Genomic DNA, 7,572 nt, shown 5'->3' on the forward strand with positions numbered 1-7,572 from the left:
AGCTTCTGAATAATAGATGGGAGCATAGACCCACTTCTTTTAGCTCTAGAACTCTAATTGGTGTAGACCCATGCAGGCCCAAACCTCAGTCTCTGTGAGTTCATATGTGTACTGATCATACTGAGGGCCTTGGTTCTTGGTGATCTCCTTCCCCTTTGGCTCATTCACGACCCTCCTCTTCAGCAAGTTGCCTTGAGACCCAAACGAAGGTAGTTGATAGAAACATCCCATTTAGCACTGAGACTTCCAAGGCCTCTCACTGTCTGCATATTATCTGACTGTGTAAGTCTCTGTATTTATTTCTATCTGATGCAAGAGGAAGCTGCTCTGATGATGTCTGAGAAAGGCACTGACCTATGAATTAAAAGGTTATTAGGATTCATTTTTCTATCACTGTTCTTTTAGTGGAACAGTAGTATTTGATTTTACCCTATGTCCCTGGTTTGAGGGGATCTAATTTCAATAAAAGAAAAATTGAAGACAAAGTATTTCTATGAGGAAAGGTATGTGTTTTAATACATAAGGCAACAACTATGTTAACGCATTTCTAATTTCCTAAAATTTAGTTGCAGGACAGAATACTGTTGATAAATGCTCTAAAATGACCATTCTTTCTCATCATTTTTTTTTCAGAAGGAAGACATGCTTGTGATAAGAAAAAGTCTAGGCATTATCAGCGAACTAAGGGAATGTTCCCATGGTTTGTTCAATGAATGCAACAATAAGTTGTTGTGTGACAACAAGGTGAAAGCCATCCAGCATATGGCCTCAGGGAATAATAGGAAGCAATGCACTGAGACTCACAAGGAATACCAAAGCTTAAATCCTGAGACTGCTCCTAGGAATGACATGCATTCCAGATGGGAATATAATTTTAATGTATGCAATGTTCTTCCAGCTAGGAGATTATTGCATCATAAAGAGAATAGATGTTCCTCATTAACATTATTTGATCCATAGTATTAAAAAAAAGTTAACTGTGAGAAAAGCAGCCCACCAGACAGACTCTGGTGTTTAATATAAGAAAGAGAAAAGGCATCATCTGTCTAAAGTTCATATTCTGTGTTACATTTACTTGGGGCCAAGATTCTGAATGAAAAATATGTGAACAGTCAATCATGTGGTTATTTCTAATTATCTGTTTTGACTTTATGTAAGCAATGCCTTGAGTTTAACATCAATTTTGGTATACAATGCTCCATCCATCAAAATGCACTGACACATTAACGAGGGAAAAAAATGGAAATGGGAATGGTAACAGTCAAAGTGCTCAAATATTTTCTAAAAATACGACTTGGGATCCAGTTTTGGTTGACGATTGCATATGCTTTGGAATACACAGAATGATGAAGTTGTTCTCATGCTTTTGACCATATGTTTGCAGTCACAAATCTCATGATGAGAAAAATTCCCGTCGTGACTTTTCAGATTAACTGATCTGTGTCTCTTTTTGCAGGCATTTGAAATTTCAGGATTACTAAATGGTATATTTAAGGAAGATGTAGGATATTTAAGTTTCGATACAAATAGGTAGCAGTGCTTAAAAAAATAACATATGTGTCCTACAAAGCAAAACCAGTCTTAAGACACTCCAGTTATAGGCTGAATTGTTTGGAAACTGTCCCATCTAAGGACAGTTTTTTATTAACAGGAATAACCACAAACAGCAGAAGCCACCACATGGAAATCCATGATCTGTGATCCTGCTGAGAGGAAAGAGCAAAGCATCTGCTCTTGCAGTGGTACGGATGGCTGTAGACTCACAGCTGAGAAAGACATGGAAAGACTTTTTGTGACAACCCCTTCCAAAACAAAATAAAGAAGAAAAATGGAAAATAAAAACATCCTAGACAAAAAGCCATAGACAAGAACTCGTACAAATTGTGATAAGGATGTTGAAGTGTAGCTTTCCATGCTTGATGGCTTCTGGCAGGGTATTGGTTGGAAAGGACTCAGTTTTCTTAAAGGGGCAGGCTACTAAGAGTTTGACCACCATACTTCAGTGAGTATATAGGCAACACAAACTGGAATCCTTCTTCCTCCTCCTTCTTATTCTTCTTCCTTATTCTTTAAGGGAGGGTGTTACGAGAGTGGGATGGCAGACTTAGGATGACTGGGACGTGAGTGTGGTCAGGGTGCATGACATGCAATTCTTAAATAATCAATTCAAATAATATGCTGGAAAAATAGACATACATATCAAGTTTCTTCTGCAAATTATGATGAAATCTTTTTCTCAAATGTTTTCTTTGCCTAGGGAATGCCTAATCTCAAGCTTTATCTTCTGCATGAGAACTTTATTGATAGATCTTGAGTTCCTGGGTTTCTGGACTCTTTATTCACAAGCCTTGTATATATGGGACTAACAGGAGATCGTGGGAGATAGTTAACTATGCTATTATTTGGGTCTTCAGTTTCCCGCATATTCTTTTATCTGTCTCTGTGCTCTCATGACTCCTTTTTATGGAAATACCATGCCCAAAGTAAGATTACCCACCCAATAACTTTTTCGACTTCTTTGAAGTATAAAAGTGATGACACATTCTGAAGAAACTGTTCTTGAGACATGATGTATTCTTTGGCAAGATTTCAGCCAAAGTTATGAACTCTGGGGTTGGATAAGACAATAGAGTGCTCCAGAATTGAAACTGAGATGTTAAACATCAAATACCTGCTGATTGCTCCCTACGGAGTAACCATGAGTTTTGTTGCTTCCTCAGTAATGCCTAGAGAAGAGCTCAGTGGCATCTTGTGAGTAATTAAACATCGTTCTGTAATTTCTGAGGGGCTGGAAACTTTGGTCCTAGATGAGGGATGAGAAAAATTATGAACATCATTCTTACCAATGTAAATATTTATATATTTATTTATGTAAAATAGTGTTTATATTAAGTATTATAAATTAATCTTATGTATAAATATATATTTAAATTCTTCCTATAAGATTTTTTAAACAACCTTCATCTAGCCATTACATACACACACACACACACACACACACACACACAGAGACAAACAGGCAGACAGAGGCAGAGAAAGAGAAAGAAGGAGAAAGAGAGAGAGCACTAATTACATTGGGAAGTGCCCATAAATATCATCTGTTGGAAAGTATTTTAAGAATCAAAAGTGGCTTGGGGCAAGCGAGATGCCTCCTTGAGTAATAACACCTATTGCAAGGCCTGACAACCTGAGATTGAGCACTAGAACCTACGCAGTAGAAGCAGAGAACTGATGGTCCCCATAGTTCCCTGACTTTTACAAGCACACCATGAAATGCCACTCTCAACGTTTTCCCCAAGGCAAATAGAACATCAAAGAAGAGGGAAGAGAGGATTACAAGTGCCAGAAAAATCATGAAGGATTGTGGGAAAACAGTGTCTTCTGTATACTTTTTTACACTTGAACTGACAAGTGCTATGGTTGCCAACATAAAACCTGCACAAGATAAATGCAGCCAAATTTCCAGCATGGACAGGAGATATTCAACCATGTATCTTGTTGCATATTTCTATATTAATGTTTTTATCAATATAGCCAAAATTATTAAATTCTTACCATTATTTAAATATTCCTCCAAATGTTTTAAAATACTAATTCACATTTTCTTCACAGTTATCCTATTTCTGTTTATTTATGTTTCAAGCCAAGGAGTTGCTATGTCACCCTGTAGGCTGGCCTCAAACTTGTGGTAATCCTCCTGTTTTAGCTTCCTCGGTGATGGGATTGAAGATGTGTGCCATCACACCCAACTTCATAAGCACTGTGTGAAGTGAGCATGAAATGATAGTCACTATGTTTTAGATGAAAATAAGAGATAAGGGAAGGTTAAATCATTTACCGTAGGTCACACAGCTGGGTGACATGAAGGAAAGCATGTCTGACCCAGCCAGTCTCATTCCCATGCTTGCATTCAGAATAAATTATGCACTTAATTTAAAGACAGTAATCTCACATCAAAATCAATTAATGGACTGAGAGCGTTCCATTGTTAAATTGAGATAGCAATCTATAGAATTTAAAGTACTTGGACTGGACTTTATTTGCACAGTAATTGAAGTTTGACAATAATGTGTGGAAGTTTGGGGGGTATTTGTTTTTTTTATATCAATCTTAGCGTATATTCTGAATATTCTAGAATAATCTCAACAAATGTGTGTTAAAGGAATAAACTAAAATGACACTTGATTTTCTAAGAAGAAATAGATCACAAGTGATAAATTGTAATACTCAAATCAACTAATGCATTGAAAAAAACAATGGAAAAAAAACAGAAGGTGCGCATATGTGTATGTGCACACATGTGTGCGTGTGTGTTTGAAAGAGACAGAATTTTTCCCATCCCTTTGTTTTCCTTTTCCTATGCCTAAATAAACACTTAAAGAATACAATGATTTAAAGCACTTATAAAAATATGTGCTTTTATAAATTCTAGTTAATAGTATTTCGAATAATACTGACATTTTAGAAAGATCCACTGAGTACTAGATGTAATCTATATTTAATCTTTGGGGTGTTACTTTGATCAATCTTAATTATGACTAAACCCCTGAAACATGAGTGTTAGGAAGGTTTGGGAAGTTTCCAGGACCCAAAATTTGGCTTTCACTTACAAAATGAGCAAAACATTATATATTGAAAAAAGTATCAATCTTAAAAGCTATCAAGTCATAATTTTTTTTTCAGTATGAAGGCAATTGAGTTATGATCATTCCACATTCTGAGGAATTTTGTATTGCATAATCACTCAACCAATTTGAGTGGGCAGCAGTATAGCCTATTACCTTTGCTTATTTCTTTTTCATATGCACTCAGGTCTAATTGCAATGCACCACACTGATGGTGTAGTGAATAGCATCTTGCAGAAACATCCATTATCTTTACAACATATTTCTGATTGATAAATCTTGTCTTGTCAGGCAGAGCTGTCTGCACTTTGAGTTGAAAAATCACATTGTCTTCAATCTCTCCATTTGCAACCAAATTATTTCATCCTTCTGCAGAGGTACTATTCAAGCCAAATATTCTCAATGAACATCTCAACAGAAACAAGTTTTTTCCTATCATTTTCAATGTTAATTCTGATATATGGCTTCTTTTGGTCCTGAAAATTCCATTATAGGCAATTCAAGCCTTCATAGTGTTAGTATGAATGGCCTTACTTGGGTTTTCAATGTGACTAGTGTACTGTACATAGAGAACAACATCGTGGCTACCAACAATTTAGAAAGAGGCTGGCGTATCCCCTTGGGAGCTATCAGAATTATCAGGCCCTCCTTCAGGAAATGAGAGGAAATGCCAACTCAATGGACACTGATTTGTTCCATGTTTGAAGGTTGCTGAAATAACAAATCACCTTGAACAAGCAAAACCATCTGAAACTGGGACTGTTCTCACATCAGACCGGCAAATGTCATGCCTGCAAATCTCATGGAGAAATTTGTGAACAGCACTCAGAGTAGGGAGAAGGTAATGGAGAAATATAAAATAAATCACGTACCACGGGAAACTTTCCTTGACCAAGTTCCTTGCAGGAAATCTGCTCTAAGTAGACCTTGGCACCAGTTAGGTCAACAGATATTGTGTCAGAGCAACTTTGTTGTCCAAGTATTCAGACAGCCCAATCCTCAGGATCAAAGAACTGAAATAAAATATGCTGCAGGAAAGTACCTTCTCCCAGCATCTGTAGACATGGTCATCTTTATCTTCATTTTTAGACCTACAAGAGACCCAAGAATTCAAACTCTTAGTTGTTATCTCTTTTTCTAGAGCGCTACAATCTTGAGATATTCTGTGTGCTGGCCATGGGACAGGATACAAAGCTTTGTGTTACCCCAAGTGAGGTCAAAGGAAACAACTTATCTACTTGTAGTCACATTTTGGGTGTCTACTGTGAACTGTGACTCTTTTTAGTTTCTAAACAGATGATTCTTGTGGGGGACCAGATAGCATCAGCGTGCAGGTCCCTGACTTCTTCAGAACTAGAGATCATCCTGCAACAAGGACACTAACTCAGGGACATCAGAGGTAAGTGCAGGGTCTGAGTTTTGCCTTCAATGTGCTCAGGATACTCTGAGGAGCTCCAGATTTGGTTCCCATCATCTCCAAAGTCAGTACGGGTGTGAGATTTGATTTCTGAGGTGTCTGTGGTCATTGCAAAATCTGGAGTCTGTGGTCCCAGGTTTTATTTAGGGTCCATGGCTCCAATCACGCCCCCCCCCCCATAGTAGACAGATTACAAAGGGTCTGAAGTTTGGTAATCTGCCTCAGGCAGATCTAAAGAATCTAGGAGTGATCAAGGTTTTTACTTTATCTGATTGTTTAGTTGCCCAGTCAGCAGCTCTATCATTGACACTGTAGATACATAGATAAGACAGGATCACCTCATGACTGAATGACAGTGAACAAGAGACTTTACCAGTCTTCATAGCTGAATTTCAGGCAGATATTCCCCTGTAAATATTCACAAAAACCAAAATATTCTAAAATCAACTTAGAGTATTTCTCTAAACATGTGAATCTTCTATGACTATGTGTCCCAAATACTATAACATTATATTCAGCCATTTGTGTGCAGAGATGGAAGAATGACTTGCCATTACTTTGATCCCATTGGTTTGCTCTAGAGAAAGATGGGGTGTAGACTGGTCTGAACTCCAGAATTATCCCTAGCAGTAATCAACCTTCCACACTTCCTCAAATGCTTCACAAAAGTATTATCTCATTCTATATGTATAGCATTAATTAAATATAATATTTTTATGAGCACCTAAATGACCTACCCCCAACTTCTTTGGGCTAGCTAATAATCTCCTGCCTGTTTGACACTTGTTTGTATTAAACACAGAACTCTGCATGATTCTATGTAGTCAGCCATGGCTTAGGGGATACTGACAATTGTCAACAGATTTTCAGTACCATTTGGGAAAAAGGGGGACCTATTTGTCTTAGAAATGTTTTTCTAATAGATTGTAAAGAAGTAGAATGGTGTTTTGTTAATGTGGTCCTAATTCTTTAATTCCTACACCATGTTTCTTTGACTTTTTCTGGGAGATCAATGTATATGATTCTCCCTCTTCCTCTGCCTCCCTCCCTCCTCCCCCCCTCACACACACGAGCCTATATGTGAGCTAGAGACATACTCATATATTATACCCATATATTATACTTATCATTGCTTATAATATAAGCATACTTGCTTATACTTACTTATACCATATATGCGGCCCTGGGTTGGAAATAAAAAACACACTTTAAGGAAGGAGTTACCAAATGGAAGAATTTTACAAAATTTGTAAGAATATGAGATTCATTACAAGAACCTGTGGAACCCTCAAGTCATCTGTGGTGGAGGCAAGTCCTCTGGGGCTACAAATTCTGAGTTTTGGAGCACTTAACAAAAGTATTAAGGCTGGGACAATGAGATGGCTCAAGGTTCTTGCCACCAAACCGAAAGAGCTTCAGTTGCTGGGTACCCTATGGTAGAGAGCAGAGAACCAACTCCTCTGACTTCCACAAATGTGTTACAACATGCCCTCTCCAGCCCTGTGTGAACCTGTCCTCCAATATATGATA

This window comes from Microtus ochrogaster, linkage group LG7_11 (assembly GCF_000317375.1).
Source record: "Microtus ochrogaster isolate Prairie Vole_2 linkage group LG7_11, MicOch1.0, whole genome shotgun sequence".
NCBI classification, from domain to species: Eukaryota; Metazoa; Chordata; class Mammalia; order Rodentia; family Cricetidae; genus Microtus; species Microtus ochrogaster.